The sequence below is a fragment of the Oncorhynchus clarkii genome, chromosome 33 (assembly GCF_045791955.1).
Source record: "Oncorhynchus clarkii lewisi isolate Uvic-CL-2024 chromosome 33, UVic_Ocla_1.0, whole genome shotgun sequence".
In the NCBI taxonomy this organism is placed as follows: domain Eukaryota; kingdom Metazoa; phylum Chordata; class Actinopteri; order Salmoniformes; family Salmonidae; genus Oncorhynchus; species Oncorhynchus clarkii.
The window spans coordinates 12,269,199-12,289,418 of record NC_092179.1 but is presented as its reverse complement, the minus strand read 5'-3'; the positions used below and the strand labels follow the sequence as shown (position 1 = coordinate 12,289,418).

Genomic DNA, 20,220 nt, shown 5'->3' with positions numbered 1-20,220 from the left:
TGAGGTACACTCCATTCTGTGTGTCTGTCCGGTTACTAGAACTGTCTGAAGTGTATTTAGTTGGTTGACTCCACTGTGCTCTGAGGCTGACTGTCTCAGACTAGACAGTGTTGGGGTTGACTGACTGAGACCGTCTCCTCTCTGTCCCCATGTAGAACCCGACCCAGGTGGGCACGTCCCTCCGGGTGTTACGTAATCTGGGCAGTCTGAGGGAGACCATCAGTGTTGGTGGTAGAGGGCTACCGGACCACCATACAGGACAAACGTCACCACCGCCTTGGATATCAAGGGACTCACCCAGTGAGCTGACAACAGAGGTAGGTGGTGGGTGAGTGAGAGTTAGGGGTTGAGGAAAGTTGTGTTTCAGTTTAGGTACTCGTGTCTTGTGTAACTTTTTAACCCGTGTAGTTGTGTTTGTGTGTGTCTGACGTGCGCCCGGCAGAGCCCCAGGCAACACGGCAGCGTTCCGAGCTGCTCTCTGGACCAACCTAGAGAAACTCATGGACCAGATCAGTGCCCGCTTGCGGACAGGTATGCTTTTACCTTTACAGATACTTTACCCAAGCAAAGGTGCACTTTTACCTGCTGAAGTAGAGTAATGTACCTAGTCAGGGAGTACTGAGTTAACCTGTAATCTCTCTGTGTTTAGATGCAACACCTCCAGAAGTTCTTGACGAAGAAGAGAGACCCTGTCACTCACGTCTGCTTCATCAATGAGATCATTAAGGTGAGACGCCATGTCCTCGTAAAAGGCCTGTGTGTCCTTGCCCCTGGACTGTCATCAGCACACCCTTCCACAACATCTATCCCTCTGCTCTTGGCAATATCTTTCTCTTCTCTTTTGCCTTCCCCTGCCAACCTCTTTCCCATCCCTTCCCTCTCCCTCTCCCATTCCCCTCTCTCCATACTGATCGGTCCATTACCTGGGCCTGTCCTGGACCAGACCTACCCAGGCTTTATTGACTCTGCTGGCATCAGCAGAATGCTGGGCTGTTAAGCAGAACAGCATGCAGGGACTTAAGTTCTCTAATACAAGCTGAAAGAGATTCAGCTGTGCCAATTTTCTTTCTTCGAGGAGCATGGACCTTTTAATTTGCTCCCTCCCTTCCTCTCTTTCTCTCCCTTTCGCTCTGTTTCTGTCCCCCTCTCGTTCCCTCCGTTGTCATGCTCTCTTCATCTGTCTCTCCATCTCTCTTTATTCTCTATAAAAGTCCACAGTCCTATAATTGGCCTTTTCTATTCAGGAGAGCAGTGGACCTATTATCAGCTTGCTCCAATTAAGGTCTAGTTCTGTCTATGTGTGGTGCGTGCGTGCGTGTGTGTGTGTGTGTGTGTGCGTGTCCATGCCTGTTTGCGTATGTTCAGAAGGAGGACATGGACATAGTATGGTCTATTTTGTGTTGGTTTAACGTTATCAGGTTAGCATTGATCGACTGTGTGTGTGTGTGTCCTTTTTGTAGGACATGTAGAACATGAAGCAGAGTAGGCCTAGTTTACTTTAGTTTCTGTAAGGTAAGCGGAAATCATCCAGTCTTTAGGCTCTGGGGCAGTTTACCTAGAAATGAAGCACATCTCACACAGCTGTCATCATCACCATTAATATCATCATCATCATCATCATCATCATCATCAATACCATCAACATCAATACCATCACCTCCATTAAGATCATCACCATCATCATCACCATTAAGATCATCATCATAACCATTAAGATCATCACCACCATTAGAATCATCACACCGTCATCATCAATACAATCACACCATCATTATCAATACCATTACCACCATCACCACCATTAAGATCATCATCATAACCATCATCATCACCATTAAGATCATCATTACCATTAATATTATCACCATCATCATCATTAAGATCCTCACCATCATCATCATCACCATTAAGATCATCACCATCATCATCATCATCATCATCACCGTTCAGAACATCACCATTAAGATCATCACCATCATCAACATTAAGATCAACGCCATTAAGATCATCACCATCATCACATTAAGAACATCACATTAAGATCATCATCATCACCATTAAGATCATCACCATCACCATTAAGATCATCATCATTATCATCACCATTAAGATCATCACCATCATCATCACCATCTTCATCACCAACATTAAGATCATCACCATTAAGATCATCACCACTGTCATCATCACCATCTTCATCATCACCATTAAGATCATCACCATCTTCATTATCACCACTACAATCATCACCAGCTTCATCATCATAGTCATTATCAGCATCACCATAACCAGCAGCATCATCACCATTAAGATCATCACCATCATCATTAAGATCACATCGTCACCACCATCGCCACCATTAAGATCATCATCACCATTAAGATCATCACCATCATCATCCTCGCCATTAAGATCATCGCCATTAAGATCACCATCATCATCACCATTAAGATTATCATCACCATTAAGATCATCGCCATCATCATCACCATTAACATCACAATATCCTCATCATTATCATCACCATTAAGATCATCACCATCATCACCATTAAGATCATCGCCATTAAGATCACCACCATCATCACCATTAAGATCATCACCATCATCATCACCATTAAGATCATCACCGTCTTCATAATCACCATTAAGATCATCACCATCTTCATAATCACCATTAAGATCATCACCATCTTCATCAACACAGTCATCATTACCATAACCACCAGCATCATCATCATTAAGATCATCACCATCATCATCATCATTAAGATCACACCGTCACCACCATCACCACCATTAAGATCATCACCACCATCACCATTAAAATCATCATCATCACCATTAAGATCATCACCCCTTCATCATTAAGATCATCATCATCATTAAGATCATCAAAATCATCATCATCACCATTAGATCATCACCGCCATCATCACCATTTCCTGTTCCACTGTCCACTGTTCCTGTCATCTTAGGACCAGATCAGAGCAGGTCATTAGTATGAGTGTAGGGCTAGCTCAGCTCTACAGACAAACAGCATGAGGAAATGCAGATCTATTAAACAGAGCCGAAAGACACATTAATCTGTAATCAGGATGTCAAGCAAGGAGACAGAATTTGTCTGATCTCATGTGTGCACTAACCTCCTAAGACACCCAGCTATGACTTGTAACCATGGTGATGAGCTGTCATTGTTGTCCACGGCGACGGTTATGGCACAGCTTGGTGGACGCGCACTTGTGTGTGTGTGGGGTGGGGGTGGGGTTCTAGCTGATTTGCCGTGAGATAAATGTGTGGGGCGATAGCAGCGTCTGGTGTGGCATTATCTACCAGGATCACACTGGTAGATAATGATGTTAATGACAGTCACACTGCCCTTCTGCCTGTGGGGTGCAGGCTGCACTCATCACAGCCATGTGTGTGTGTGTCCCTCTCTGTTCAGTTGTTTCTCTCTCTCTTCTCTTTTTTGTTGTTGAATTTTTTACCCCTTTTTCTCCCCAATTTCGTGGCATCAAATTGTTTAGTAGCTACTATCCTGTCTCATCGCTACGGTCTCGGAGAGACGAAGGTTGACGAAGGTTGAAAGTCCTGCGTCCTCTGATACACAACCCAACCAAGCCGCACTGCTTCTTAACACAGCGCTCATCCAACCTGGAAGCCAGCCGCACCAATGTGTCGGAGGAAACCTGTCAGCCCGCCACAGGAGTCGCTGGTGCGCCAAGTCAAGGATATCCCTACCGGCCAAGCCCTCCCTAACCCGGACGATGCTGTTGTGCGTCGCCCCATGGACCTCCCGGTCGCGGCCGGTTGCGACAGAGCCTGGGCGCGAACCCAGAGTCTCCGGTGGCACAGCTGGCTCTGCAGTACAGCACCCTTAACCACTGCGCCACCCAGGAGGCCCCGTTTCTCTCTTCTCACTGCAGGACGGCCAGCCTGATATCCTCTACACGTTTTGGAGTGATGTCACACACACTCTCTCAGTGGAGTTGCAGAGAGCAACGGCTGGTGAGGCTACATAGTAATGTCTGTTTCACAGAGTAACGCTGATGCACCCTAATAGCAGTGTGTGTGTGTGTGTGTGTGTGCTTACTCTCTCTCTCTGTGTCTCTCTCTCTCTCTCTCCCTCATACATTTCTCTTCATCTTCTCTCTTTCAGGCATAGCGTTATGCCACGTCGCCTGCAAGTAATGCTGTACCTGCATTTCCGTGCGTTTGTGTGAGTGTATCAGTGGTACAGCACAGACGGTGGGGCCATCACTCTTCCCTTCTCCTATAAACCCTAAACGCTCGTCCCTGTCCCATCCCAACCACTGCGGGGTATGATTACACCTCTCTGATGATATATTACCCACCTTTCAGACAGGACAGGGTCTATAAACACATACACACTCGCACACACACCTTGAATTTATACCCCTCCATGGGCTTGGCCTTATATAAGGGGGAGATACAACCCAACAGCATCCCTACACACACACCGCGGAGAAACGTTTCCGCCCCCTCCTTATCTTACAGTAAGTGTGCCATTTCAGCAGAAGGGATAAATGTCAGTAGATGTAGAGGTGAGTTAAAGAGAGGTGTGTTTGGCTCCTGTGGTGCTGTTAACTCTATTTTCACACTGCGATCTGTGGGCTGCCTACCTATAGGATCTTTTGACTGCATATGGAACTGTTTCTAAAAACTCTTATAGACGCCATTGTCTTTTCTCCTGCCGAGTTCTGCATCTAATTCCCTGGTGGTGAGAGACTCGAGAACATTGACTGATAGCAGATGTCATGAAAAAGATACGAAGGGAAAATGTGTGCAACACAACCTATACAAAGTGCTCCCTTGGCAGGGTAAAGAAAGAGAGCAGTCGAGCGATGATCCAGTCACCGTTGCACTAATTGTGTGTGTCTTTACCATTTCGTAAAGCCCACAGTAGCCTGCCTTGGACGAATCGGTGTCTATTGATCCCTGCTCTAACACAGTTCAGTGTTATCACCTGTTAATGATGCTCCTCATTCACTCTCACTGGTCAATACAGAGTTCATCCGCACAGGCCCAGTATATCTCTTTTTCCTCCCTCTCTCTCTGTCTTTGTCTCCCTGGCTCACTCTCTCTCTATCCTTCCTCCCTCTGTCTCTGTGCCAGTGGCCCCCACTCCTCCAAATATTGTAATATTTTTTTATCTTTATTCTTTCTCTTATGGTGAAATATAACCTATGGTTCTATTAGCATATGGAAATATGATAATTAGAATAAATATACTGAATGTCAAATGCTGTATGCACATTATCCTTTCTCCTCCTGTATACGAGAATATGAATTAGAGTAGTGTATATGAATGCTATCTATGCACAATATCCTTTCTCCTCCTGCCTGCGCTGCTCCCTCCAGACCTCATTAGAGCCTGAAAGTACTTCAGTTCAAACCTGTATGAATCATTCTAAAACGCTATATTATGCATTCACCAAATCAATCTACATTAAAACAATCTGCATATCATCCCTTAACGAGCAACTAATCACTCGCAAAGTCAGGGGATTAACATAATAATGAGCGGGTAAATGTCACCGTTTATTTTCTGTTCTTTTAATCAGGATAGTCTTTCTGTTTCAGTCTCATCCCTTCATCCATGCTCTAGTCTGGTACTCGGGGATAATGTGATGTTTCTAGTTCACGGGAGCAGAAAGACTGTTCGTGTGCATCAAAGCAGATGTTTACCTTTGCTGTCATTAAAACACAGAAGGTGACATTTACGGCTCCACTCTCCTGCTCGTCCTCCTTCTCAATCTTCTCTTTTTGTGACCTCCTTCTCACCCCCCCACCCCTCTCTCTCGCGCCGTCTCTTTCTCTATCCAGCCTCATCCTTCCTCAAGCAGGCATTAGAGGGAGAGTACCCTAAAAGCTTCTCTGTCTTTATAACGACCTGCGGCGTCGGCTGCTGCAGTACAGCTCCAGCATCCAGGGGGTGATTTCGAGCAGCGCAGGGCTGGACATCGCCATGGACCTGCCCACCACAGAGACAGACAACCAGGACCTCTTCACACATGCCAAACACGACTACAAGTAAGTGAACATACAGTGGAAGTCGGAAGTTTACATACACTTAGGTTGGAGTCATTAAAACTTGTTTTTCAACCACTCCACAAATGTCTTGTTAACAAACTATAGGTTTGGCAAGTCGGTTAGGACATCTACTTTGTGCATGACACAAGTAATTTTTCCAACAATTGTTTACAGACAGATTATTTCATTGTAGACCTCCACAAGTCTGGTTCATCCTTGGGAGCAATTTCCAAACACCTGAAGGTACCACATTCATCTGTACAAACAATAGTACGCAAGTATAAACACCATGGGACCATGCAGCCGTCATACCACTCAGGAAGGAGACACGTTCTGTCTCCTAGAGATGAAAGTACTTTGTTGCGAAAAGTGCAAATCAACCCCAGAACAACAGCAAAGGACTTTGTGAAGATGCTGGATGAAACAGGTACAAAAGTATCTATACCCACAGTAAAACAAGTCCTATATCGACATAACCTGAAAGGCTGCTCAGCAAGGAAGAAGCCACAGCTCCACAACTGCCATAAAAAAGCCAGACTACGTTTTGCAACTGTACATGGGGACAAAGAGCATACTTTTTGGAGAAATGTCCTCTGGTCTGATGAAACAAAAATATAACTGTTTGGCTATAATGACCTTCTTTATGTTTGGAGGGAAAAGGGGGAGGCTTGCAAGCCGAAGAACACCATCCTAACCATGAAGCACTGTGGTGGCAGCATCATGTTGTGGGGGTGCTTTGCTGCAGAAGCGACTGGTGCACTTCACAAAATAGATGGCATCATGAGGCTGGAAATGATGTAGATATATTGAAGCAACATCTCAAGATATCAGTCAGGAAGTTAAAGCTTGGTCGCAAATTGGTCTTCCAAATGGACAATGACCCCAAGCATACTTCCAAAGTTGTGGCAAAATGGCTTAAGGACAACAAAGTCAAAGTATTGGAGTGGCCATCACAAAGCCCTGACCTCGATCCTATATAAAATTTGTTGGCAGAACTGAAAAAGTGTGTGCGAGCAAGGAGGCCTACAAACCTGACTCCGTTACACCAGCTCTGTCAGGAGGAATGGGCCAAAATTCACCCAACTTATTGTAGGAAGCTTGTGGAAGGCTACCCGAAACGTTTGACCCAAGTTAAACAATTTAAAGGCAATGCTTCTAAATACTAACTGAGTGTATTGTAACTTCTGACCCACTGGGAATGTGATGAAAGAAATAAAAGCTGAAATCAATCATTCTCTACTATTATTCTGACATTTCACATTCTTAAAATAAATAGGTGATCCTAACTGAACTAAGACGGGGAATTTTTACTAGGATTAATTGTAGTTTAAATATATTTGGCTAAGGTGTATGTAATCTTCCGAAACTTTAGAGACTAGACTACTCTCTCGCCCCTTTCTCCTTCTTTCTCTCTATCTCTTTTTTTTTATCCCCCTCTCTCCATGTCTCTCTCTCTCTCAGCTAACTTGTTACAGTATGCAGTCTGCCTCTTCACATCCTACTCACAGTGATCGAATGGTTTGGGATGAGTCTCTCTCTCTCAAACACACAGACAGACAGACAGACAGACAGACAGACAGACAGACAGACAGACAGACAGACAGACAGACAGACAGACAGAGAGAGCCTTATCTCACCTCAACCAACCAGTGTGGGATTGTGCCCAGCTTGCCGTGATAGTCAGAAATAATTTCAGTATGAAGATTCTCATACACACACACCCACACACATTCCGTGATGCGTGGCTCATCTCAGAATGTAAAGTCTCTTTATATTCTGCTCCATCAGTACTAAAGCTGTAGGAGAATTTAAACACGGGAGACCACTAGCAATTAAAACAGGCCACAGAACCGGTCACAGCCAGCACACTGATTAGTATGCATGGATGGAGCAGAAAGTAAACGTCCATTAAACCTGCTATATTTTAGAGTGCTCGGAGGAGTGTGTGTGTGTGGGCGGAGTGCCAGAAATAGTGAAAGAAGGGAGAAAGATAAAGCTTTTCCAAAGGCCTCCAGTGTGAGTGTATAAGAAGTCTTTGAGTGCAGACATGGAGGACAGTAGCTATCTGACCAGAGAAAGCTATATAGCACCTCGCTGAGGAGAGACAGGGCTTTGTAGTGGAGAAAACAGAGAACGATTGAAGGACAGTTGAAGAAAACGATTGATAAAGGAACGTCAACATCAGAGTTTTCTCGAATCCTGCTAGACCAGACTCACCCTCCCATCGCCCTGGTCAAAAGTAGTGCACTAAATAGGGAAAAGGGTAGGGCTGACCTAATTTAGGCGACTGGTCGATAGGCTGTAAACCGAGATTATAAATTTTTTTGTCGAACAGTGGCATGTATGGCACACGAGACGCCTGTCTGAGTGGACTAATCCATTTCAGAGGCTGCGGGGATGCCACACCAGTATCAACAGGAGTACATTTACCGCTAATTCCTATCATTTCTAATCTACAATGTTTATTTTGTTACGGTTATTTCTGTTGATGAATTCAAAATATTCTTAATATTGTAGTTTTACCATTGTCATTGTAGGAGTGCACAACCTAGGCTACACTTGTGAGGAAAAGTTTGGGTTTATTTCATTCCATTTACAAGTTATTAATTGTCTTTTGTTTGGAGTGCTCACAGACACCAGATTACGCATAGAACTAGGCTACCTGGCCTGCGTGCAAATGTAGGCTTATAAATGTACCCATTTGTAAATCTGATACTCATACTGATACTGATACTCTTTCTTCGACTCAAAAAGCAAGTAAACAAAGTCTGTTTTTACATCCATTGAGAATGACAACAGTTCCTCAACGTAGCCTCTCTCTTTCGATAAACACTCCGCATGAAAGGGGAAAAAAATGTCATGCACCGCTTGATCCGGTGGAAATGTCATAAAAAATACCTACCTTATAACTTCTTATGCAAATATCCTACAGCTGTGTCTGTCTCTCAAGAGTTCACATACTTTATGCAACGTTGCAAGTTTGCTAGTGTGAGCTTCAGGCTGGATCCAAGTTAGTAGCTGATACAATGTTTCAAGTTCCTTGCAGACAGGCCATGCATAGCCAATGTGATTAATAGGATATTTATTTTTAACAGGATGTGGTCTACCTGCAGGCTGCAATGTTTTTATATGTAGGCTATATACACATATTGGCAATAGAAGTTACTTTTGGATTTGTATCATTTTCATTTAGATATCATTTTGATGAACCACATGACATTGACTTTGAGATACAAAGACTTTATCAGAAATTAAATATAACCCACGAAAATGTGCATATGATAATCATAACTGGCACGCGGATCAGTAGAAATGGTACGATGACTTGGCACTCCAAATGGAAAAGGTTGCCGACCGCTGGTGTGGCCTATTACCGGCAACTTCAGGAACCTAATGGCAGAATCTGCGAACGTCAGCTGGCAGCGGGAGGAAGAGGGTCGGGAACAGGTTTTTTTTCTGATTCTGCCACCTGATTTTAGTATAGTTGATTTTATTCAAACATAGGGTGTCTATATTACACCTATGTGAGAATGCCGTTCATTGACTACAGCTCAGTGTTCAACACCATAGTGCCCACAAACTCATCACTAAGCTAAGGGCACTGGGACCAAACACCTCCCTCTGCAACTGGATCCTGGACTTCCTGACGGGTCAACCACGGGTGGTAAGGGTAGGCAACAACATCTGCCATGCTGATCCTCAAAACGAGGGCCCCTCAAGGGTGCGTGCTTAGTCCCCTCCTGTATTCCCTGTTCACCCACGACTGCGTGGCCAAGCACGACTCCAACACCATCTTTAAGTTTGCTGACGACACACCGGTGGTAGGCCTGATCACCGATAAAGATGAGAAAGCCTATAGGGAGGAGGTCAGACCACTGGCAGTGTGGTGCCAGGACAACAACCTCTGCCTCAACGTGAGCAAGAGAAAGATGATCGTGGACTACAGGAAAAATCGGGCTGAACACGCCCCCATTCACATCGATGAGGCTGTAGTGGAGCGGGTCAATAGTTTCATGTCTCTTTGTGTCCACATCACCAACAAACTAGAATGGTCCAACCACAACAAGAGAGTCGTGAAGAGGGCATGACAACACCTTTACCCCCTCAGGAGACTGAAAAGATTTGGCATGGGTCCCCAGATACTCAAAAAGTTCTGCAGTTTCGAGAGCATCCTGACAGGTAGGGCAACTGCTCGGCATCCGACCGTAAGGCAGACGGTAGTGACGGTAGTGAGTACAGCCCAGTACATCACTGGGGCCAAGCTATTCAGGACTTATATACTGTACTAGGCGGTGTCAGAGGAAGGCCTCAAAAAATAATCAAAGACTCCAGTCACTCAAGTCATAGACTGTTCTCAGGAGCACCAAGTCTAGTTCCGAAAGGCTCTTTAACAGCTTCTACCCCCAAGCCATAAGACTGCTGTTTAATAAAATGGCCACCCGGACTATTTGCATTGCTTTGTTTTTACACTGCTGCTACTTGCTGTTTATTATCTATCCTACCTACATGTACAAATTACCTCAACTAACCTGTACTCCCGCACATTGACTCGGTACCGGTAAGCCCCTGTATGTAGCCTCATTATTGTTATTTTGTTACTCTTGTTTTTTTACTCTAGTTTATTTAGTAAATATTTTCTTAACTCTATTTTCTTAACTGCCCTTAACTTGTTGGTTAAGGGCTTGTAAGTAAGCATTTCACTGTAATGTCTACACCTGTTGGATTCAGCATTTCACTGTAATGTCTACTACACCTGTTGGATTTGGCGCATGTGACTAATAACGTTGGATTTTATTTGATTTAATATGTGGAAAAATACACGTTTAAAAATGTTGAACAATCGATTGGTCAAAAGAACTGACCACTCCGTCAACCAAGATTTTTAGAATAGGGTGCCATTTGGGACCGAGACCCTCTCTACTGGGTAAACTTAGGTGTCTGGAATTATCAACTATATTTGTGACAGATGCAACAACCTGAGTGTTTGTTTAAATTGCGTTGGTATGGCTAGGTGACCAGACAGGTGGAAATGGCTCCTGTCCACTCTAGCGTCTGTCTATAACTGCTGGAGCCTGATATGAGTCACACATTAACCCAAAGGTGTGAAGCTCCAGGCCAAGCCAGGGGCCCTTGCTGCTCCCTGTTTCCCAGTAGGAGATCATGTCCCTGGGTACTCAGGCTACGCTACAGCGCCTGGCCCCGCTGGTTTTCCCTCTGGCACTCAGTCAAGCTGAGTCAGTGTTGATTAACCAAGAGTACATGAGAGCCAGGTTATCTCCCTGACTTCATTAAATCTCTCTCTCCCTCTCTCTAGTACTCTTTTCTCTCTTGGGTCCCTCACTCCGTCCCACTCTCTACCTCTTTCATTTCCTTGCTTTGCCAGTCTCTCTCTACCCCCATACCCTCTTTCACTCTCCGTCTCTCTGTTTGCTCTCTGATGTAGAGCTGTCAACCTGTGTGTTTTGTGTTGTTTCTCAGTGTTTAACCTTGTAATTACGGGCGCTGCTGTGGGCCAAATTACCTCTGTTACTCAAGGTGCCTGTTGCTGTGGTAGGGCACTGAAGAGAGAGGGGGATGGAGGGGGGGGGGAGAGGTGTGTGTGAAGAAAGGACAGAAGGTCCACTAACAAGCTGAAGGAGAACTGCACAGACGGATAAAGTGAGGGAGGAGGATGGAAGGAGGTAGTGTGAAGAAGCCCAGACGGAGAAGTGACGGGTGGGAAGAGATGGATGAATCGGCTGGTTGACACGGAGGGATAAGTCAGAGGAGAGGGTGATGAGATTGAGAACAAACATTGAATGCACATTTGCTCGTGTGCGAAAAATCACTCGTCGTCATTGTCATTATTCTCATTTAGCGACCTTTCAGTTAACGAGAGAGCACCATTAATCAATAGGCGCCCTGTCTGGTGAATTATGGTGCATAAATGACTGGCCAGATGAACCAATACTTGGAGCGCTGCTGGAGAAGTGCGTGTGCGTGTGTGTGTGCGTGCGCAACCCCATATCCAACCTTGTCCCTTGACGGCCCTACAGGCTGCTGTTTGTTTGGGTTTCTCTACCTCTTCTCCCATTTCATCAGTGTGAGAGAAAAGAGAGAGGGCAAGGGAGAGAGAGAGTTGGAAGAGAGGGTAGCCGTGCCTGTCACTGCTGATGTCTTTATCTCGCTCCAGCGGCACAGACGAGTCCACTGTGCGCTCGCTGTGGGTCTAGATCAGTGTGTGTGAGACGTGTAAATAGACAGAGAATCTGGTCTCTAGGCATGTTCCCGAAATGTAGAACTTTGTTTAAACCAGGAAAATAATTAACCATCAATGTATATTGTATGTAAACACATTCATGAGATAAATAACGTGTGTGTGTGTGTGTGTGTGTGTGTGTGTGTGTGTGTGTGTGTGTGTGTGTGTGGGTGGTCCAGAAAAGGCTTTGAAGGACTCTCTGCAGTCCTACGAGGCAGCGTACCTCTCCAAGTCTCTGTCTCGTCTGTTTGACCCCGTCAACCTGGTGTTCCCCATGGGGGGACGTAACCCCCGCCCTCCCACGACGAAACGGACAGCACCATCAAGACCATCACCAGGTACACACCCACACAAACACTGTTCTCCACTCAGACAACATTCTCCGAGAAGAAAACTGAAATATGATTTCTTACATCTGTTGTTCATCGCACTTTCTTTTGCTGATCTTTCCGATGTCCTACATGTCATATTATTATGTGTGCGTCCTCCACAGCGAGCTGAACGTGGCGTCGGTAGACACAAGTCTGACTCTGGCGGTGGTCAAGAACGCTGCCAAGACCGTCCAGCTCTTCTGCGTCAAGTCTGAGCAGCTGGTAGGTCACCACAACAACCAATTGTCCATCAGTCAAACCCTGTTCTGTGGCTAAGTGGCAGCCCTGTGTGTCAGTGGGCGCAAGGAGAGGAGATGAGAGGGGACGAGGAGAAGAGAACAGGAGAATAGAGGGGGGTAGAATAGTACAGACCGGTCAGAGAATGTCTCTCTCAGCCCATTGTCGTCAGAGCTCATTCAGAATTTCCCTGATGGTCATCATCAAGTGGGCTGCTTGGCTTGTCGGATGAGGAGGGTTACTGAGGAGGCTAGTGCCTGGGTTAGTGACCCATAGGGCTCTGGTCAAAAGTAGTGCACTAATATATAGGGAATAGGGTTTCATTTGGGACACAGCCACACAGTGTCTGGGTGGTTCCTCCTGCCTACTAATGTAGTCTTCAAAAGGTAGAGTTAACCTGAACATTAAGAAATAACAAATGTGTCGAGACAATCTCTCCACCCTGGCTCTCACTCTTGATTATATAGTGGACTAGAAGTCAACCCTGCAACCCTAGGAGCCCTCCGTCGTCCAGCTCTTCACATATGTGGGAGCTGTATCTACTGCGCTTTGTTTCGGACAAACTGGATAACTCAGCGTTCCAGTGCGGTAATTGTTTGCTTGCCAAGGATTTAGGCTTGAGGTGGCTTCCTTGATCACGCAGGTCGCCAGCCTATGTCAGAAACTGGATCGAGTGGGGCTTCTCCATCTGTCGGAGGCCTGCGACGGGAGCAACGGGCTCAAGTTATCCTGCCTCTCGGCCATCCATAAAGGGTTCTCCAAATCCTGTGACCCGTGGAATTGGGTTGATTTCCTTGTCCTTCTCGCCTGCTGTGATTTTGGGCAGCTCTATGGTAAGAACTTTGAGCGTACCTGGTGCAAAAACAATGTCCTGTCCCGGAGCTCTAGTAAATTACATTACTAAGCTGCTCCCGAATGTACTAAGTCAGGACATGGAAATCGATTGTATCGTCGTCCATGTGGGTTTTAATGACATTATGAAGGGCAGCTCGGAAGGGTTGAAACTGGATTTTAAAGAGCTGATTGACTCTCTGCTAGACAATCATATCTGGCCCTGTGCCCTCTCTGAATCGTGGCATTGAACACTTTAGCAGGATTCTTTCTCTTCTGGCTACGTGATTATTGCAGCTGAATGGGTGTAACTTTTGTTGACAATTTCTATACCTTTTTGAAAACAAGACACATTTTATAAGCAGGATGGGATCCTCCCAAGTCATTTGGGTTTCATGATCCTTTCACGGTGTTATAAGGCTGGGTTGAGACAATGACTTATCAGTGACCCAAGCGCAGCTCAGTTAATCCCTACCATTGTGACTGAGTTGTCATAATGCTTCAGCAAATGTACATTATCCCAGCGTTGGTAGACACAATGTAAATAACCTCATTTATGTCCCTCTAACTGCCCTGAATGCCTCTGCTGATCCTACAGCTATTGTATGCAGTAATCATGGGCCTATGAACCAGATTTATACTATTAACACTGAGGTGGTGTGTCCTAGGAGGAAGTCCACTGTGAGCAGCTCACCCTGCACTAACATAAATAACATGAGCACATCTGCTGCTGCTAAGCTTCCCATTAAAGCAATGAAAACAATTAAGCATCCCAGAAGAAAAGTGCTCAAAATTGCCCACGTTAACGTATGTAACTTAAGAAACAAGTTCCTGAAATCAATCATTTGCTAGTAGCAGATGACATTCATATTTTGACTATCTCTGAAGCGCACTTAGATAATTCCTTTGATACCGTGGTAGCAATACACGGTTATAACACCTACAGAAAATACATAAAATGCTAATGGTGGAGGTGTTGCTGTTTATATTCAGAAACACATTCCTGTAAAGCTTAGAGAGGATCTCATGTTAAATACTGTTGAAGTAACATGGCTACAGGTTCATCTGCCTCACCTAAAGCACATTCTGGTGAGAAGCTGCTATGCACCACCAAGTGCTAACAGTCGGTATCTGGATAACATGTGTGAAATGCTTGATAATGTATGTGATATCAACAGAGGTATATTTTCTGTGTGATTTCAAATATTGACTGGCTTTCATCAAGCTGCCCACTCAGGAAAAAGCTTCAAACTGTAACCAGTGCAGGCATCTACCAGGGTAGGTCAACCTACCAGGGTAGTTACAAACAGCACAGGAATGAAATCATCAACATGTATTGATCACATCTTTACTAATGCTGCAGAAATTAGCTTGAGAGCAGTATCCAGATCCATAGGATGTAGTGATCACAATATAATAGCCATATCTAGGAAGACCAAAGTTCTTAAGGCTGGGACTGTATAAGAGGTCATACAATAAGTTTTGTAGTGATTCCTATGTTATTGATGTACAGAATATTTGTTGGTCTCTGGTGTGTAATGAGGAGCAAACAAACGCTGCACTTTGACACATTTATGAAATTGCTTATTTCAGTCACTAATAATTTCACCTTTATTTAACCAGGTAGGCAAGTTGAGAACAAGTTCTCATTTACAATTGCGACCTGGCCAAGATAAAGCAAAGCAGTTCGACACATACAACGACACAGAGTTAGTTACACAAGGAGTAAAACAAACATACAGTCAATAATACCGTATAAACAAGTCTATATACGATGTGAGCAAATGAGGTGAGATAAGGGAGGTAAAGGCAAAAAGGCCATGGTGGCAAAGTAAATACAATATAGCAAGTAAAACACTGGAATGGTAGATTTGCAATGGGAGAATGTGCAAAGTAGAAATAAAAATAATGGGGTGCAAAGGAGCAAAATAAATAAATAAATTAAATACAGTAGGGAAAGAGGTAGTTGTTTGGGCTAAATTATAGGTGGACTATGTACAGGTGCAGTAATCTGTGAGCTGCTCTGACAGTTGGTGCTTAAAGCTAGTGAGGGAGATAAGTGTTTCCAGTTTCAGAGATTTTTGTAGTTCGTTCCAGTCATTGGCAGCAGAGAACTGGAAGGAGAGGCGGCCAAAGAAAGAATTGGTTTTGGGGGTGACTAGAGAGATATACCTGCTGGAGCGTGTGCTGCAGGTGGGAGATGCAATGGTGACCAGCGAGCTGAGATAAGGGGGGACTTTACCTAGCAGGGCCTTGTAGATGACATGGAGCCAGTGGGTTTGGCGACGAGTATGAAGCGAGGGCCAGCCAACGAGAGCGTACAGGTCGCAATGGTGGGTAGTATATGGGGCTTTGGTGACAAAACGGATTGCACTGTGATAGACTGCATCCAATTTGTTGAGTAGGGTATTGGAGGCTATTTTGTAAATGACATCGCCAAAGTCGAGGATTGGTAGGATGGTCAGTTTTACAAGGGTATGTTTGGCAGCATGAGTGAAGGATGCTTTGTTGCGAAATAGGAAGCCAATTCTAGATTTAACTTTGGATTGGAGATGTTTGATATGGGTCTGGAAGGAGAGTTTACAGTCTAACCAGACACCTAAGTATTTGTAGTTGTCCACGTATTCTAAGTCAGAGCCGTCCAGAGTAGTAATGATGGACAGGCGGGTAGGTACAGGTAGCGATCGGTTGAAGAGCATGCATTTAGTTTTACTTGTATTTAAGAGCAATTGGAGGCCACGGAAGGAGAGTTGTATGGCATTGAAGCTTGCCTGGAGGGTTGTTAACACAGTGTCCAAAGAAGGGCCAGAAGTATACAGAATGGTGTCGTCTGCGTAGAGGTGGATCAGAGACTCACCAGCAGCAAGAGCGACCTCATTGATGTATACAGAGAAGAGAGTCGGTCCAAGAATTGAACCCTGTGGCACCCCCATAGAGACTGCCAGAGGTCCGGACAGCAGACCCTCCGATTTGACACACTGAACTCTATCAGTGAAGTAGTTGGTGAACCAGGCGAGGCAATCATTTGAGAAACCAAGGCTGTCGAGTCTGCCGATGAGGATGTGGTGATTGACAGAGTCGAAAGCCTTGGCCAGATAAGCATGCACCCATTAAGAAAATGACTGTAAAAACGATTTAATCCCTGTTGATTGTTGAGGATTTGAAAAATTGTGTGGTTGAGAGGGATGAGGCGAAAGGAATTTTATTTTAATTTGTTTTATTTTAGTTCTCAACCAGTTCTCAACTAGTTCTCAACCAGGTAGACCAGTTGAGAACAAGTTCTCATTTACAACTGCGACATGGCCAAGATAAGGCAAAGTAGTGTGACACAAACAACACAGAGTTACACATGGGATAAACAAACGTACAGTCAATAACAATAGAAAAATCTATATACTGGGCAATAAATAGGCCATAGTGGTGAAATAATTACAATTTAGCATTAACACTGGAGTGATAGATGTGCAGAAGATGATGTGCAAGTAGAGATACTGGGGTGCAAAGGAGAAAAAAATTATTATTACAATATGGGGATGAGGTAGTTGGGTGGGCTATTTACAGATAGGCTATGTACAGGTGCAGTGATCTGTGAGCTGCTCTGACAGCTGGTGCTTAAAGTTAGAGAGGGCGATATGAGTCTCCAGCTTCAGTGATTTTTGCAATTAGTTCCAGTCATTGGCAGCAGAGAACTGGAAGGAAAGGCGGCCAAATAAGGAATTGGCTTTGGGGATGACCAGTGAAATATACCTGCTGGAGTGTGTGCTCGGGTGGGTGTTGCTATGGCGACCAGTGACCAGAATGTCTGGCTGCCCAACCGATTGGCAAACGTATTGCAAATTGAGAAATCATGTTACTAAACTGAATAAAAAGAAGGAACTACACTATGAAACAAAGATAAATTACATAAAGAATGATAGTAAAAAAACTTTGGAGCAACTTAAATTACATTTTTGGGCAACTCAGCTCCATTATTCATTGAATCAGTTGGCTCATTCATCACAAAATATTGATTTTGCCAACTACTTTAATGATTTTTTTCATTGGCAAGATTAGCAAACTTAGGCATGACATGCCAGCAACAAACGCGGACACTACACATCCAATTATATCTGACCAAATGATGAAAGACAAGCGTGGAAGAGGTGAAAAAAGTATTGTTGTCAATCAACAATGACAAGCCACCGGGGTCTGACAACTTGGATGGAAAATTACTGAGGATAATTGTGGACGATATTGCCACACCTATTTGCCATGTTTTTTAAGCATACTAGAAAGTGTGTGCCCTCAGGCCTGGAGGGAAGCTGAAGTCATTCCGCTACCTAAGAATAATAAAGCCCCCTTTATTGGCTCAAATAGCCGACCAATCAGTCTGTTACCAACCCTCAGTAAACTTTTGGAAAAAATGGTGTTTGACCAGATACAATGCTATTTTACAGTAAACAAATTGACAACAGATATTCAGGACACTTATAGGGAAGGACATTCAACAAGCACAACACTTACACAAATGACTGATGATTGACTGAGAGAAAATAATGATAAAAAGATTTGGGGGGTTGTTTTGTTAGACTTCAGTGCAGCTTTTAACATTGTCGATCATAGTCTGCTGTTGATTTTTCAATCTTTCCTAACGACTTTGAGTAAAGCCAGTGTGTCTATGTATGCGGATGACTCAACACTATGCACGTCAGCGACAACAACGACTGAAATGACTGCAACACTTAACAAAGAGCTGCAGAGTGGGTGGCAAGGAACAATATATTTTTACTAAAAGCTTTGTATTTGGGATCATTCACTAAACCCTCAAACCAAACCAACATCTTGTATTTATTACAATGTGGAAAATAAGCAAGTTGAGTTGACTAAACTACTTGGAGTAACCCTGAATTGTAAACTGTCAAAACATATTGATACAACAGTAGCTAAGATTGGGAGAAGTCTGTCCATAATAAAGCGCAGGTCTACATTCTTAACAGCACTATCAACAGGTCAGGTCCTACAGGCCCTAGTTTTGTGGCACCTGACGTACTCTTCAGTCGTGTGGTCAGGTGCCACAAAAAGTGACATAATAAAATTGCAATTGGCTCAGAACAGGGCAGCACGGCTGGCCCTTGGATGTACACAGAGAGCTAACATTAATAATATGCATGTCAATTTCTCCTGGCTCAAAGTGGAGGAGCGATCATTACTTGTATTTGTGAGAGGTATTGACATGTTGAATGCATACCCCACAAGACATACGCCACATGCATACCCCACAAGACATGCCACAAGAGGTTTCTTCCCAGTCCCCAAGTCCAGAACAGACTATGGGAGGCGCACATTACTACATATAGCCATGTCTACATGGAACTCTATTCCACATCAGGTAACTGATGCAAGCAGTAGAATTAGATTTAAAAAACAGATAAAAATACACTTTGTGAGGGGCCTCCCAAGTGGTGCAGCGGTCTAAGGCACTGCATGGCAGTGCTTGAGGCGTCACTACAGACCCAGTTTCAATCCCAAGCTGTGTCACAACCGGCCATGACTGGTAGTCCCATAGGGCGGTGCACAATTGGACCAGCGTCGTCTGGGTTAGGGGAGGGTTTGGCCCAGCGTCGTCTGGGTTAGTGGAGGGTTTGGCCCAGCGTCGTCTGGGTTAGGGGAGGGTTTGGCCCAGCGTCGTCTGGGTTAGGGGAGGGTTTGGCCCAGCGTCGTCTGGGTTAGGGGAGGGTTTGGCCCAGCGTCGTCTGGGTTAGGGGAGGGTTTGGCCCAGCGTCGTCCGGGTTAGGGGAGGGTTTGGCCCAGCGTCGTCCGGGTTAGGGGAGGGTTTGGCCCAGCGTCGTCCGGGTTAGGGGAGGGTTTGGACCAGCGTCGTCTGGGTTAGGGGAGGGTTTGGCCCAGCGTCGTCCGGGTTAGGGGAGGATTTGGCCCAGCGTCGTCCGGGTTAGGGGAGGGTTTGGCCCAGCGTCGTCCGGGTTAGGGGAGGGTTTGGCCCAGCGTCGTCCGGGTTAGGGGAGGGTTTGGCCCAGCGTCGTCTGGGTTAGGGGAGGGTTTGGCCCAGCGTCGTCCGGGTTAGGAGAGGGTTTGACCCAGGGTCGTCTGGGTTAGAGGAGGGTTTGGCCAGGGGGCTTTACTTGGCTCATCGCGCTCAAGCAATATATATATATATATATATAAAATAAATCATTCTCTCTACTATTATTCTTACATTTCACATTCTTAAAATAAAGTGGTGATCCTAACTGACCTCTGACGGGGAATTTTTACTAGCATTAAATGTCAGGAATTGTGAAAAACTGTGTTTAAATGTATTTGGCTAAGGTGTATGTAAACTTCTGACTTGATATATACAGTGCCTTGCGAAAGTATTCGGCCCCCTTGAACTTTGCGACCTTTTGCCACATTTCAGGCTTCAAACATAAAGATATAAAACTGTATTTTTTTGTGAAGAATCAACAACAAGTGGGACACAATCATGAAGTGGAACGACATTTATTGGATATTT

At 44.8% G+C, this 20,220-nt stretch overlaps 1 pseudogene; it reads left to right on the top strand.

Annotated features, from left to right (window-relative positions):
• LOC139392914 (conserved oligomeric Golgi complex subunit 5-like) overlaps nucleotides 1–20,220 on the top strand; it is an 82,409-nt pseudogene that overhangs the window by 36,912 nt on the left and 25,277 nt on the right.